The sequence below is a fragment of the Lissotriton vulgaris genome, chromosome 11 (assembly GCF_964263255.1).
Source record: "Lissotriton vulgaris chromosome 11, aLisVul1.2, whole genome shotgun sequence".
Classification (NCBI taxonomy): Eukaryota; Metazoa; Chordata; class Amphibia; order Caudata; family Salamandridae; genus Lissotriton; species Lissotriton vulgaris.
In genome coordinates this window covers 714,207,870-714,222,824 of record NC_141699.1, presented here as the reverse complement: position 1 = coordinate 714,222,824, position 14,955 = coordinate 714,207,870, and positions in this window count along the sequence as shown.

The window sequence follows — 14,955 nt, the reverse complement described above, 5'->3', positions numbered from 1 at the left end:
CAACATCAACTCCATCTCCAAGCCCAGTGAAGCAGGTGGAGGAGGGCACTGTAAGTGGGACACCTAGCAGACAAGCAAAGGAGGGCACTGTAAGTGGGACACCTAGCAGACAAGCAAAGGAGGACACTGTAAGTGGGACACCTAGCAGACAAGTAAAGGAGGGCACTGTAAGTGGGACACCTAGCAGACAAGCAAAGGAGGGCACTGTAAGTGGGACACCTAGCAGACAAGCAAAGGAAGACAATGTAAGTGGAACACCTGGCAAGCAGGGTAAGGTGGTCCAGAGGCGTAGCCAGACAAAGCGTGCTGCAGGATCCAGCACATCACCAGAGGGAGTGCCAGTGTCTGAACCAGATGCGGGCCATTCGGTGTGTGTACCTGTTGTGTCATCACCTGTTCCCATTAACTCCAAGACTGGGAAGCCATTTCATATTCCCAAAAAGTGGAAGGGTACCCCTCCAACCTCTCCCACCCACACTATGTCCCAGGTCTGCATGACTCCACTTCCACGTGCCACTAGACCACCTGGTCCAAACAGCCCTCCTGCTTGCCAGATGACTGATTGCCCTACATCACCTGTTTCCCTGTCTCCCCAGTCAGGTGTTCCCGCTGAGCCTAAAACACAGCCAGCTCCAAGTCAACCTGACAGCCAGATGTGAGTGTTAGTCCCCCTCATACACCTGTCTCTCATAGAGGTGTGCTAGTCCTGACCATCGTTTGACACCTGGTTGTGTTGCTTGCCATGAAAGGGTACAGTCATACACACTCACTGTGCAGCCTCTCATGCCCTGACTCTGCACTTGTCCCTGCCCACTGGCCTTGTCGTTCACTGCTGTTCTGGCCTTGCCTGTGCAGCGTCTCATGTACTTGCTGGCCCACCAGCCACAGACACTGACCCTGTTGCTCTGCTGTGTTGGAGTCTCACCTGTGCCATGGACACTGACCCTGTTGCACTGCTGTGTTGTACTCTTACCTGTGCCATGGACACTGACCATCATGTTGCTCTGCTGTGTTGGAGTCTCCCCTGTGCAGCCTCTCATGTACCTGCTGGCCCACCTGCCATGGACACTGACCCTGTTGCTCTGCTGTGTTGGAGTCTCCCCTGTGCCATGGACACTGACCCTGTTGCTCTGCTGTGTTGGAGTCTCCCATGTGCAGGCTCTCATGTACTTGCTGGCCCACCTGCCATGGACACTGACCCTGTTGCTCTGCTGTGTTGGAGTCTCCCCCGTGCAGCCTCTCATGTACTTGCTGGCCCACCTGCCATGGACACTGACCCTGTTGTTCTGCTGTGTTGGAGTCTCCCCTGTGCCATGGACAATGACCCTGTTGCTCTGCTGTGTTGGAGTCTCCCCTGTGCCATGGCCACTGACCCATTGCTCTGCTGTGTTGTATCCTCACCGGTGCCATGGACACTGACCCTGTTGCTCTGCTGTGTTGTACTCTCACCTATGCCATGGACACTGGCCTTCCTGTTTGTACTTTGCCTGTGCAGGATATCTTGCTTTTGATCTGCTTTTTGTACTTTGTGTACAGTTGTTATACTTTCACATCTGTGCAAAATATGAATAAATACAGTTAATCCTGTTGTGTCTTTTGTCAGTGTCCTTACTGATTAAAGTTCTTTTTGTGTGTGCATTTAGTTGACTGGGCCCCATGCTCTATGTATCAATTAGACATTGCAAGGCTCTTTGTCCGCATCACATTTATAGACAGGGGTGACAGGGGCTTCAGTCCATTCTGACACTGATAATTGTGTTACCTGTGTTGGCTCTTTTAGCTGTCATGCTGTTATGTTTTGAGTGGTTTTGTGTTGTTGGCTAAGTGGTTGCCATGTCAGTTTGGGGTACACTGCCAGCACAGGGTGTGATGCTGTGCACAGGTTAGCATGCTGGCTGCGCACTGTCACAATGTATATGTGTTATTCCTGTATATATGCCCAACTGTTTATGTGTATGGACATCCTGTGTTGGCCCGTAGTCCTGGTCCCCTGGCAGACATGTGATGTGTGCCCTTGGGTGGTGAGGAGGTGTGCAGTGTGAAGGGTGTGATTTTTTAGTTGTTGTGTATGTGTGTGTGCCCCTGGATTGGGATAGACACACATGTGTCAGCCAGGAGTTGTGTGCCTGGGGGTTTGATTGTCCTGCCCTGTGTAAATGATTTGATGCTTTTGTGTGAGTTGTCTGTTGTGCAATGCGCAGTGTGTTGGTGTGTCCATGCAGTTCTGTGTGACTCCTCCTTGTTGTATTTGTCACTTATGTGTGTGCAAAGAGTGTGACTTGCACATCAGTGTTGTGTTTGTTTGATTATCAATGTGTGTGTGTGTGTGTTTGTGTGGACTGTGGGACCCTGCTGGTCATCACTGGCATTGTGTGTGACTTTCGCTAGCACTGCAGGCACATGGTGCCTTTTCTCCCCCTGTGAGGCATGGTGTGTGGTGTGATGATATCCCCTATGTGTGCCACTTGTGCGTAGACATTGTGGGTCTGCATTGACTCTATTTGTGTGTTGGACACATCTCACATGTCTGATACTGACTGGAAAATCAGTTGATTTTGATGTCAGCTGTCCCCTTTGTTTCCATGTGTATGTGCCTCCCCATCTTTTCATTTGTGAGTCTGTGCCTTGTGGTGGAGGTTTTGGGCCAAGTGTGCTGTTCAACTCTGGGCATGGCTACATTGTTTTCTGTGTGATGTTCTTGTGGTATTCATCAGTTTTGCTTGCCCTTGTGCACTTGAGCTGTGTGTGCTGCCCATTGCTCTAGTATTGCTGGATGTGCTGTAGTATCCCAGAGTGGTGCATCCTGTTGTTGTTGTTGTGTTGGGTGTCTGTGTGTGGGCTGTGGTGTAGCTTCACTTCTTGGGTGTGCTGTTGTTTTTGTGCTGTGCTGCTTTGTGGTGTGTGTTGTGGTTGTGCCAGTCATGTCTGTGTGTATCTGTTGTGCTTGTTGTGCACACACTGCCTGTATTGCGTACAGTGTTGTGTGTCTGTGTGCTTGGCATTGCCTGATGTGCATCCCCTGATGTCCTGTGGTGTTTGTGTATAGTTTTGTGACGGCATCTGTTCAGGCTAACCTGTGTGTGTGTGTTCTGTTTGTGGTTACACCAAGGTTGTGTGTATGTGCTGGGAAGTATTGTCAGCCTTGAGTGTGTGTGGCACTGGAGTAGTGTGTTCCTTGTCAGTTACTGCTGCAGTGGCTGACTCCCTGGTTGTCTGTTGTGTGATGCATGGTGTGTATTGTGCTTGCTTGTACCTGTGCTTGTTGATGTGCATGAGGTTGTATAGGATGGGCACATGGCATGTGACTTGATGGTGTGTGTTGATGTGTAGTTGGGGGAGGTGGGTCCCTGTGGTGTCAGTGCCCTGCCCATGCCTTGTAGTGGCCCTGCCTTCTGAATTGTGCGAATGTGTTGACCGCAGTGGTGACATGACTGGGAGCGGGACGTTGCTGCTAGTTCGCAGTCGATGTGTGTCTCGGATGTAGAGGGGTGACTTGTTGGCAGGTGGGTAATATAGGGGTGCCCTTGTGGATGTGTTGTGACCCCCATCAATCAGGGTGTCTGTGGTGGAGTTGGACCCTGTGTGGCACCGTGTGTTGTGTGTCGTATTGGTGTATTTGCGTACCCGCGGCATCGTCCGCGGCGGCCCTGTTGATTTTAGTGCAGTAGCAGGTACATGACCTGACTTGGAACTCCCTCCCAATCCACCTACGGCTGACCTAGGAACACCTCTCCTTCAGGAAGCAGCTCAAGACCTGGCTGTTCGAGCAGTAGCGGACCCCCCTCCCCCAGCGCCTTGAGACCCTTCTGGGGGAGTAGCGCGCTATATAAATGCTTTGATTGATTGATTGATGCATGTGGAGGGCTGGGTCCATGGCGTTCATGGCCGGGTCTCGGCTATAGTGCTCCGCTATCATCTTTCCGCCGGGTCTGGTTATGCGGTGTCTCCGCAGCGGTGCATCTGCCTGTTTGGGCCATCCTAATTTGCGGAGCGGTGCGGGCGTCATTCGGCATGGCGGTGAGTCTCGATTGGCTCCCACCTCCGCGGTGGCGGGCGCACTTTGATGGCGGTGCGCCTCGCTCCCTGGCGGACGGGAAATGAGCTATGTTTTACTATACTAATATGGCGGACGTGGCATTTTTCCGCCCGCCAGCACCGCAGTGCTGCCCCCGCCCGACATCCTAATGGACCCCAAAGGGTGAAGGTGATCAGAGAGTGGTCTGTCCACATTAAAGGTCTAATTTCTTTTATGTCGATAGGCTCTATGTTGGAAAAAACAAGGTCCAAGGTGTGTCTAGCAATATGGGTGGGTTCACCTATCCATTGTTTTAGCTGCAGGATATTCATATCACTGCTGAGGTGCTTAGTTGCACAGTTGTTTATGTCCTCGTGGTGAACATTAAGATCACCTATTACTAGGTATCGCTTATATTTCAGACATGCGGGGAACAGCTGAGTAAGAAGCTGGGTGCTAAAGTCTGCCTTATAACCAGGAGGGTTGTAGATAATCGCTTCTCCAATTAGGGTGTAGGAGCCCTTCTGTATTTCAAATGCTAAAATCTCATGTTTCCCTAGCCGAGTCACAAGCTCATGGAGGCAGGAATAGCAATCCTTAAAAAGTATGGCTACGCCCCCTCCTCTCCTGGCCACTCGATCCTGTTTCAAGATTTTGTAACCCATAGGCAGGGCAATGGCAATATCAGGAGTATTATTGGAATCCAGTCACGTTTCTGTAATACATGCAAAGTCGGGCTGTGTTGCCTTCAATAGATCCCAAATTTTTATTGTGTGCTTTGGCACTGATCTAGCGTTGAAGTAAATGCATTTTATGTGACTCTCATTGTCAATGGGGATTTCAAGTGCCAAACTACGAGATGTGTTGCTACACCAATTACAATTTAAACACAAAAAAAGGACCCTGTGTGATCCCTGGCGAAGCTTGGACACATTGAGTAGAAAAGCGGGGATGACAGTCAGCAATGTCTAGCATTTTCTCCCTGGTATACCTGTGCAGGTTTGCCTTTGGGGCCCCTTCTGCGCACTAGCGCCGCTGCCGTGCTGCGGCCCCGTTTTTATGGTTTCCGCTGTCGTACATGAGCGACTAGAGCACCAACCATAGTTCCTGCTGCTTCCAGCCGCTTCCGGCCCTCAGCAGCGCCTTGGTCGCGGATACCTCCTCCCCCAAACCCCCGAGAACGCATAAAGCAGTCTGGTAAAATAGTGCAATTCAAATTCAAAATGACATTTCAATAATCAATATTTGTTACAATTTTTAAAACAGGTAGTTTTAAAATGCTAAAATACCTGAAAATAGTGCAAACAGTACAATATAGGCGGCGAGGCAAAAGGGGGTAATAAACACAGAGCGAGATGTAACCAACTCTAGATATTTAGAGTGCTATGCTCCCCTTTATCAGGCAATCCTTTCCTAAATGCTTAAAGGATATTGGTCTAGCTTTTAAACAAGGCCAATATATGTGGTATTTGCCATGCCGGGATTCAAGTTTAGGCACTTTATATTAGTCCATCTGTTGTAGAAGCAAGGAAACATTATTTAATTCCTTTTTATTATAACAAATGTTGATGAATTGAATCATTTAGTAATGTTTCTTACCAATGAGTTTGTATGTTATAATCTTTATAAATGTTTTAAATTCCTTTTGAAACTTTTTTAATCTGTAATTAATATGACGTATGCAATCTAAATACTGACATTAAGTGCTATACCAGAGGTCTCTAATCTGTGGGGCGCAACCCCCAGGGGGGTCGTGGAGTCCTGAGACGGGGCCGCAGATTCTGTCAGAGCCTTGAAACGTGTTGTTTGCCTTAACCCATAAGTGCCATACCTGCATATTTCAAAGGTTCACTCAGCGTTGCTGTGCTCATTGTACACACATAAAAGGGCCAGTCGAGAGCAGGTGCGTCGGGCTGATTTGAGGTCGCTCACGACGGAGGCCTAATTCACACCGAGGGGTGAAAAACATGAAAGCCTCATTAACAAGCGAAAGGTCTTTTAAATACCTTTGAAGTACTCAGGTGTGGCTTTCAAAACAAAAGGACGGTGCACCAGGATGAAGTCAAAGGATTCCATATATATTCCAAAATAGATTTTTCATATAAAAACATGGACATCAGTCTTTTAAAGACCTGTGAAGTACTCAGGTACTCAGGTGTGGCTTTGTGTGTGTCCATGAAGCTGTTTCAGCCAGGCTCACATACACGAGGGGGCTGGGGGTGGCTGGGGGAGGAGGCTGTAGCCCTTTGAGTTCAATGGGCGTTGCATGCCTGGAGCTGTGGATCCCGTCAGTAAAGCACGTGAAAGGTCCTCCCCCCCACCGACACGTCCCATGAATCATTGGTTCAAATCCCACGAGCCCTCATACCTGGCGCCTGTGCGGGGGGGTGGATGGTAATGTACCTAAGAGTTTGTTCTTCACTGTGAGATGTTGTTACAGCCTGGCTGCCCCCAACCTGCCCTCCCATGAGAGAGGAAGAAGAATGAAAAAGACGCAGAGAGATACTGCGTCCCCCATGAGAGAGGCACAGAAAAGGTGGGTGGATGAATGATGGGTGGATTGATGGATGAAAGGGTGGATGGATGAAGGATGGATGTTTGGATTGAAGGATGAAAGGGTAGATAGATGAAGGATGGATGTATGGATGGATAAAAGGTTGCATGGATTAATGATGGATGGATGGATGTGTGAAAATGTGGGTGGATGAATGATGGGTGGATGGATGGATGGATGGATGGATGGATGGATGAAAGGGTGGATGGATAAAGGATGGATGTATGGATGGAAGGATGAAAGGGTAGATGTATGTATGGATGGATAAAAGGTTGCATGGATGAATGAAGGATGGATGTATTAAAAGGTGGGTGGATGACTGATGGGTGGATGGATGGATGAAAGGGTGGATTGATGAAAGATGGATGTATGGATGAAAGGGTGGATGGATGAAGGATGGATGTATGGATTTAAGGATGAAAGGGTGGATGGCATGACCCCCAGGGGGTCATGGAGTCCTGGGAAGGGGGTCGCAGATTTCCCACCTTCACTTGTCCCTGAGAAAAGACAGCCCTCCTGCCGTGGGAAGGCTAATTTAGATCTTTATCAGCTGCTTTGCTTGCCTGAATTAAAGGCAAATGTGCCTTATTAGTTAATCTGTGAGTGTTGTTGGTTGCTTGGGAGCAGTCTGGCTCTTTAAGATGACAAAGATTTGTTCGGCTCTGTGACGGTCATCGAATTGCATCGGTGAGACCAGGGCTGAGGTGTGGAGTGAAGACAGTGCTCTTTGCTGTGCTGACAGATCACGGTGCAGGTGATAGTGCCAGTTGCGGGGAGCTGGCATTGGTTGGTCCAGACTGCGGTGTGGTACGGGACGGTGTGTCAAAGACTTGCGAGCAGTGCTCCCAAGCCAGGGTGCGGTCATGGTTTTTGAAGTCAGTGATGGTGTCAGTGAGACCAGGGCGGCAAGGTGCAGCAAGGTGGTGCAGAGTGCGGGGGCCACAGGTCACGTGCAAGCAGCAGCTATTCCGCGGTCGTTGTCGTCAGGGAGACCAGGTTTGCAGTGCGAGATGGGCAGTGCCCTCTGCATTGTCTTCGGGACACGGAGCCAGCGACGGAGTTAACAACAGAGTTGGCGACAAGTCGGTTGCCCTCCCCCCTCTGTGGCAACTAAATCCACGGTTCCAGAGGCGGTACCCAGAGGTAGGTGAAGTCTTTGCGGTCCCTTTGACTTCAGAACAGGAGGCAAGCTCTACTTCAAGCCCTTGGAGATACTCAGCAACAAGTAAAGTACATTTTGTCCAGTCCTTTCACTGCCCAAGGCATAAGCAGCAACTGCAGACCAGCCCAACAAGCAACAACACAGCAAAGGGGCAGTACTCCTTTTGGCAGTTCTTCCATCTCTTCATCTTGACAGGTTCCTTTATTCCAGCGAGTTCTATAGTTCTGGGGTCTGGGCCCCAATATTTATACTCAGTTTCTCTTTGTGCTTTTGGGCAGAGAGTGCCTGTGCCAAGCCCAAACCAGTTCCATCCTCCCTGGCCCAGCTTCCTGGCAGGAAGTGGTGACAGCATTGTCCAAGGCAGACCATGCCCTTCAGGTGCCAGGAAATCTCCTCCCACTACTATAAATACAGCCCAGGTCTATTCAGTACAGCCCTGACTCATCCAGGAAAGGCTGGACACACCTTGAACCCCCCCCCTCAGTGGCTGTCCGATGAAAATGCACATCCCCAGCCCTTGTCACTGCAAAGCCAGACAGTCAATCCACAAACCCAGCAGAGACACACAGGATGGCAAAGCAACAAAATACCTACTTTCTAAAAGTGCTATTTTAACACAGGACATAAAAAGCATCTTTACTAAAAGATTCATTTTTATATTCGGAGTTCAGACATACTAAAACCCATTTCTCTATCTTGTCCCATTGGAAAGATATGCTTGTAAGATGTTATAATTAAACTCCCACTCTATCCTATGGGAGAAATAGCCTTCCCATAGTGAAAAATTAAACACACTGTAATTCACTGCCAGGACATGTCACACACACCAGTACATGTCCTACCTTTAATATACATGGTACCCTGCCCACAGGGGTACCATGGGCCTAACTTAGTGGTGACTTACATGTAGGAAAAGTGAAGAATAGGGCCTGGCAAGGTGGTGCATTTTCCAGATCAACATGACAGTTACAAACTGCACACACACACTGCAGTGGTAGGTCTGAAAACCCTTTTCAGGGCTGCTTTGGTGAAAGGCACAATCAGTACTACAGGCCCACCAGCAGCATTTGATTTACAGGCCCTTGCACCCTGAGTGCACTTTACTAGGGACTTACTAGTAAGTCAAACATGCCAATCATGAAAACACCATTCCATAATACAATTTGCAATAGGAGCACTTTCACTTTAACACTAAACAGCAGTGAGAACGTGCGCAGAGACACTAAGCCAGAAAAAAAGAGTCAAAACTAGGATGTCAGAAAGGAAAAAAACAGGGGAAACATGCCAAAAGATGCCAGGTCTAATGGGAGGATTTATGGTTGTCGATAGTTGTTGATGATGAGGAGTACCAGTTTCTAGAAACTTTTGTCAGAAGGGGGTCCTTACGCCTAAAAAGGTTTGACAAGGGGGTCTCGGTATCAAACATGTTGAAGACCTCTGTTCTATACTGTTTTACAGTATAGAATTCAGTTTAGAATTTATGTAACTCAGTGGAATTTCATGGAGTCAAATTCCTGTGTCCAACACCTTCCCCAAATTAGTACAGATTTTAGTGCGAATAGTAAATGTCACTACTTTAGTGTCCAACACGTTGTTAAAAATGCTTTATGTTGGAGTGTGATTATTTAATTTTCTAATTTGTGGACATAGCTCTAGATGTTAATTATGTTTAGATGGTAAGACTTACTGGAGAAATGTTTGACCAAAACAAGTACAACTAAACTGGATTCTGACTTTAGCTTTGGTTGTTATATGCTCTGGAAAAGTGTTCCAGTTTGTGGCCGCAAAAGCCTCTCCATTGATTAATCAAAAAGAATAACAAACATGAGGGGGTCGGGAAAACACCACCTGTCCTGCTTAGTCGAAGAGCTATAATCCTATATTTAGGAGTCCACTCTAGGGTGAGCATGTTCAGCGGTACCTGGAAAAGATGGGTAGTGCCATCCCAAACCTCTCATATCACATCCCATTCTCTATCAGGACACAGTGTTACTGGGATCTGGGAACTCCCCCAATGAGAGGGTGCTGAGTACTGCGGGAGTGATCTTCCGAGGGGTTATAAAGCAGTCTGGAAACAAGGAAAGGTTTCTTTTTGTCCCAGGATCTTATATTGAGAGGGTAGGATGTTGTCTGTGCTTTCATGGATATTAGGGGTTGGTTGCCTTCCTTTTCTCATGTGGTCTGCAAAGCAGAGTTGCCTGCATTTGATTGAAATCACCTTTGGCTTTGCAAATTTCAAGTATACTACTTGATTCAGTATTCACTGTCTTATGTCTTGTAACATGTACTGTGTTTTATAACATGTGGATTATTTTAGCAAAATACTGTTGTCGTTGTATAATTCTGATTGGTCAATGTATGATTCCTAGCCTAGTTCATGGTAAGCATTCTTGGAGAGTGGTAGAAAGTGACCTCACAGAAAGATTGTGTAGCGGAGCCATCCATCTCTCATTGGTGTTGACTTCTTATACATATTTATTTCCTCTAATGTTTCTGGTGATGTGACTCTTCATTAAAGCTTCACAAACAGGGCCCAAACCACACATAGACACAATGCCTCTCTCCATCCTGTAGCACTGGCATTTGCATGGACCTGCATAGTGTTTGCCAAAATATTGGAAACATAATATTCTTGTACAAATATATTGTGTCACGAATATTGGAATGTCAGAAATATTGTAGACAGGAATATCAAAGGTAAAAATATTGCTTTAAGTGTTGTGTTCAATATTGTTGTAAGAAATATTGATTGAGAAAATATCATTGTATTTAAAATTGTTTGTGAGTGTTATTTTGTGTGTAATTTATTGTAGTGTGTTTTATTCTATAAGTTTATTATTTTTTTTAATTTGTGTTTTTAGTAAGAAGATTTATTCATAATAAAAGTGCTGCAATTTGTGGTTTGAGTTGCTTTAATGTATACAAATAATGGATTTATAATTTATTTAGCAGCATGATACTGTGATTTTAGAGGATAAAGATGGGGAGATTTTCAAAAAGTGGAAATTTTTTAGTAAAATGTAATGTTAATTATGTCGATGATATGCACATTAATATTGCAAAATGTCTAATTCTGTTACAATAGTAATATTTATAATTAATTATGTTTTAATTCATTAATATATATATATATATATTATATATATATATATATATATATATATGTATATTAATCTCAATAAAGTACAAATTATTAGTTGTATTGTAAGTAATAATATAAATATTTAGCTAAACAAGAATTTTTATTTGAACATATAAAAAATTAAATGTATTACAGTACTTTTTGTGAAACTTTTTTTCATAAAATATTAGATAAGATTGATGTTTCTCATATATATATATATATATTCACAGAAAAAACCATAGGTTATAGTGGATATATAGTTAGGAATTTGCATTTACAAAACCTTGAAAATTCAATGAAAAAACCATTGGTTTTAGGCCATATATAGTTAGGAATTAGCATTTACAAAACCTTATTTTACTCGCATAAAACCATTGAAATTCCATATATAGTTAGAAGCGCTAACTATATATCGCGCACCCGCAATCCACTGCTGATGATGTCACATATTACATCATTCATGACATGGTCAGTGACATCACTGATGACATCACTGATGACATCTCAAATGACATCACTGATGACATCACTGACCACAACATCCAGTGATTGTATGTGTCTGTAAAGTTTAAATATGTTTCACATATTGAAGAATGAGTGGATGTATAAGTGTCTGGATGAAGAATTTAGTAGGTGCATGACTGACTGTATGAGTGAGTGATTAAATGTGTCTCACTGAGTGCATGGGTTAGTGACTAAACTGTCTTAATTTGTGCATCAGTATGTTTGTTGTTGTGTAAGCTGCTGCATGTGTTGATCAGTAGCTATAAGAGTGGCCATATGGGTTATTGATTGGTTGCCCAAGTATTTGAATGGGAGGCTGAGTGTGTGTGTGGGTGGCTGGGAGGTGCGTGACTCTGTGCATAGATGTGTAAGCAGTTGATTCACTAGGAGTATGAGTTCAAGAGTGCATGTGGAAACAGCTATATGGGCGGTTGACTATGCATGGGTGTGTTGGTGAGTGAATGGATTTCTCATTGCTACATGTGCAAGTAAGTACGTATGTAAAACACAATACATGTGAGAGTTGAGATATATAAATAACTGAACATAAGAGCCAGTGAATGTGTGAGTGGCTGTATCGATCACTGTGAGCTTGTATCAGGGATTATATAAGAGAATAAATATGTGTTATTATATGTTTGAATAAGTAAGATGTGTATAACTTTATAGTTGAGGAAATGGAGGTGTGATTGATTCTTTGCATGACTGACTAGGTGTGTGAGTAACTCCATGGATGAGTGACAGTCTGTGAGTGTCTGTTTATACTGAGTGTATGTAAGGTTATATTAGAGTCTGAAGAGGTTCATTGTATTATCACATGAGTGATGTGATCAGTGATGACAAATGAGATGTCATCAGTGATGTCATTTGAGTTGTCATCAGTGATGTCATCAGTGATGTCATTTGAGATGTCATCAGTGATGTCATTTGAGTTGTCATCAGTGATGTCATTTGAGATGTCATCAGTGATGTCATCAGTGATGTCACTGACCATGTCATGAATGATGTAATATGTGACATCATCAGCAGTGGATTGCGGGTGCGCGATATATAGTTAGCGCTTCTAACTATATACGGAATTTCAATGGTTTTATGCGAGTAAAATAAGGTTTTGTAAATGCTAATTCCTAACTATATATGGCCTAAAACCAATGGTTTTTTCATTGAATTTTCAAGGTTTTGTAAATGCAAATTCCTAACTATATATCCACTATAACCTATGGTTTTTTCTGTGAATTTCATTGGTTTTTTAATAGCAAATATGAAAAGCTTTAAAATGTCAAGTACGTGATAGATAAAAACATTTTCGTATTTATGCACGCTGATGTGCTTTGAACGCTGCACCCCCCCCCCCCTCCCCTCTTTTGTCTTAGTAGTACTCTCTCTTTGCAGATACTGAAGGGTAGTTAACGCAGGCCTTTACCCCCGTTGTAATCCGTCGTGCCTCCTTGTCTCTCCATTTGATTGATTGTTGTCCAAGCATTTACTGTTTTAGAATTGGTTCTCTTTGGATCATTCTCTATTTACAAACAAGCACAAAGTCGCAATACTCTGTTTAGTCTTTGCAGATAGTGAAAAATCGTGTAAAAAAATAAAAGTAATCGAGCAAAATCAGTAGGCCACTAATTGGATCTCTTTTTGACCTCGCTAAAATAGAAATATTAGGAACAACCCTTCATGAGAAATACGAAAATAGTGAGATGAACTGAGCTCCACACCATGAGGGCTGCAAGACAGCTCGGCTCCATCACCCATCCCGCACAAAATAACGACAAACCCTATGCAAATATTAAAAATATAGACAACACACCAGCAAAGAAACAGGGTAAAACATTTTATTAAAAAACTATTTACATAACGTTGGTTTATAAGATGATGTCAGTAGTGGACCGATGTGTGAATAGATCGAAAACAGCACAAGGCTCCAAGATCCGGATGGCAAGCTCCTGGATGTTGGGTGCCATAGTTTAGAGTTCTGAATTTCAGCCTTTTTCAATGCCTGTGCTTTGTTGAATCAAAATGGCGGCTTGACACAAAGCTGACTCAAGCGTTGCTACTGATGCTATGCAGACCAAAACTGGTTTTCAGTTTGTACATTTTTCTATATTTTTCAATCCAAGTTTGGTTGACTTTGTAGAACGATGGCTTCAGATTTTCAACATACGGTGTGGTGGCGCTGACTGGGAGGGGGCGCGTCGCTCCTGCCCCCTCCCCAAGTAAGATTTTCATACGTGAAAGTACGTTAATGGTTTTGGTCCCTGAGATGCTTCGATGTCACTACCATTCTCAAATAGCATAAGTTCTGGATGTTGGGTGCCATAGTTAAGAGTTCTGAGCAGTGCTTGTAACACTGTCTGAAGCTTATTTCCACCTACTGCAGCTTCACTATTCTCAAAGTAAGTGAGTGTCGTTTGTGGACCTGACTGCATTAGAAAACAATGTGATATGTTACCTTCCTAAACAGCTTGACGGAGGCCCCTGAGGGGCGGTGTGATGGCCATGGACTCGGAGAAGACGCTTGGCTCCGACACCCTCCCCAAGTCTTATAGCACTGGTGTAGCCTGAGATCGCCCCCGACATAGGCGGCCGGCTCCCGGGGTCCGGCGGAACTTTTTGCCTTTTGATGACTCTTCAATTCTGGACCTTGTCCCACAATCCGTTTGACCTGAAGACAAGCTGTAGTGGGGCGCCCCTTTATCGTTTTAGTTGCCATTCCGCCCGCTTTAGCTACACTGTGCCTCTTCCGCCATTCAGCTGTTTACCGCCCGCTCTTGCGACTACAGCGTCTCGCTCACCATGTAGTTGAGATGCGCCCGCTCTTGCGGTGCAGCGATAGGCGGCTGCCACAGGACTCTCAAAATGGCGGCCGGCTCTTCGGTTTTGGGCCTGGTCCACTAAAATGGCCCTGGGACACCTTGGAACTCGGACGCTTGTCTGCTAGGGCTTGGGTCCCATTCTCGAAAAGCGTCCCCTCAGCCGTGAAGATTCTACAAAAGTCTTGGGGGCCTCCGACTCCCGCAGGCTTCTGGTGGGGAGCGGCTGCCATGATTGCTCGTGGAATGGCCACGACGGAGCTACGAGATGGTAGTGGTCTCATGCTGACGCCAGCTTTAGTCTGAAACATCCAGAAACACTATAGACTACCAATTCGATCAGTTCCGGTAGCGCCCCAACATGACCCGGAAGAGAAGAACTTGCCCTCCCCTCTTTGACTGATGGTTCTTGTTGCCTGTCCCCTCTGTTGTCATTTAACAGAACTTTTTGGACTGCTGAAAGGGGTTGTGTTCTGAACGCTGGTTGGTGGAGACATTTAGACTATATTCTTGACCTACGTTGTCGCGTAATGCGTTTTATGACACGCCGCGTTAGCGCACCCGGAAGTGATCCGAGGCGCGGCGCGCAGCGCGTAACGTAAGCATAACAGGTCATGTGACTTGTTAATAAAACTTTTCATTGGTTCATTTTACTTTTGTTAATTTAATGATGAAAAGCTTGGTCATATGACCTAAAAATTACGCTTTTTATTATTTTCGAACAATATTTTTTTTTCAAACATATGTTATAATATTCCAGGCTAATGTACTTTCCCGGAAAAT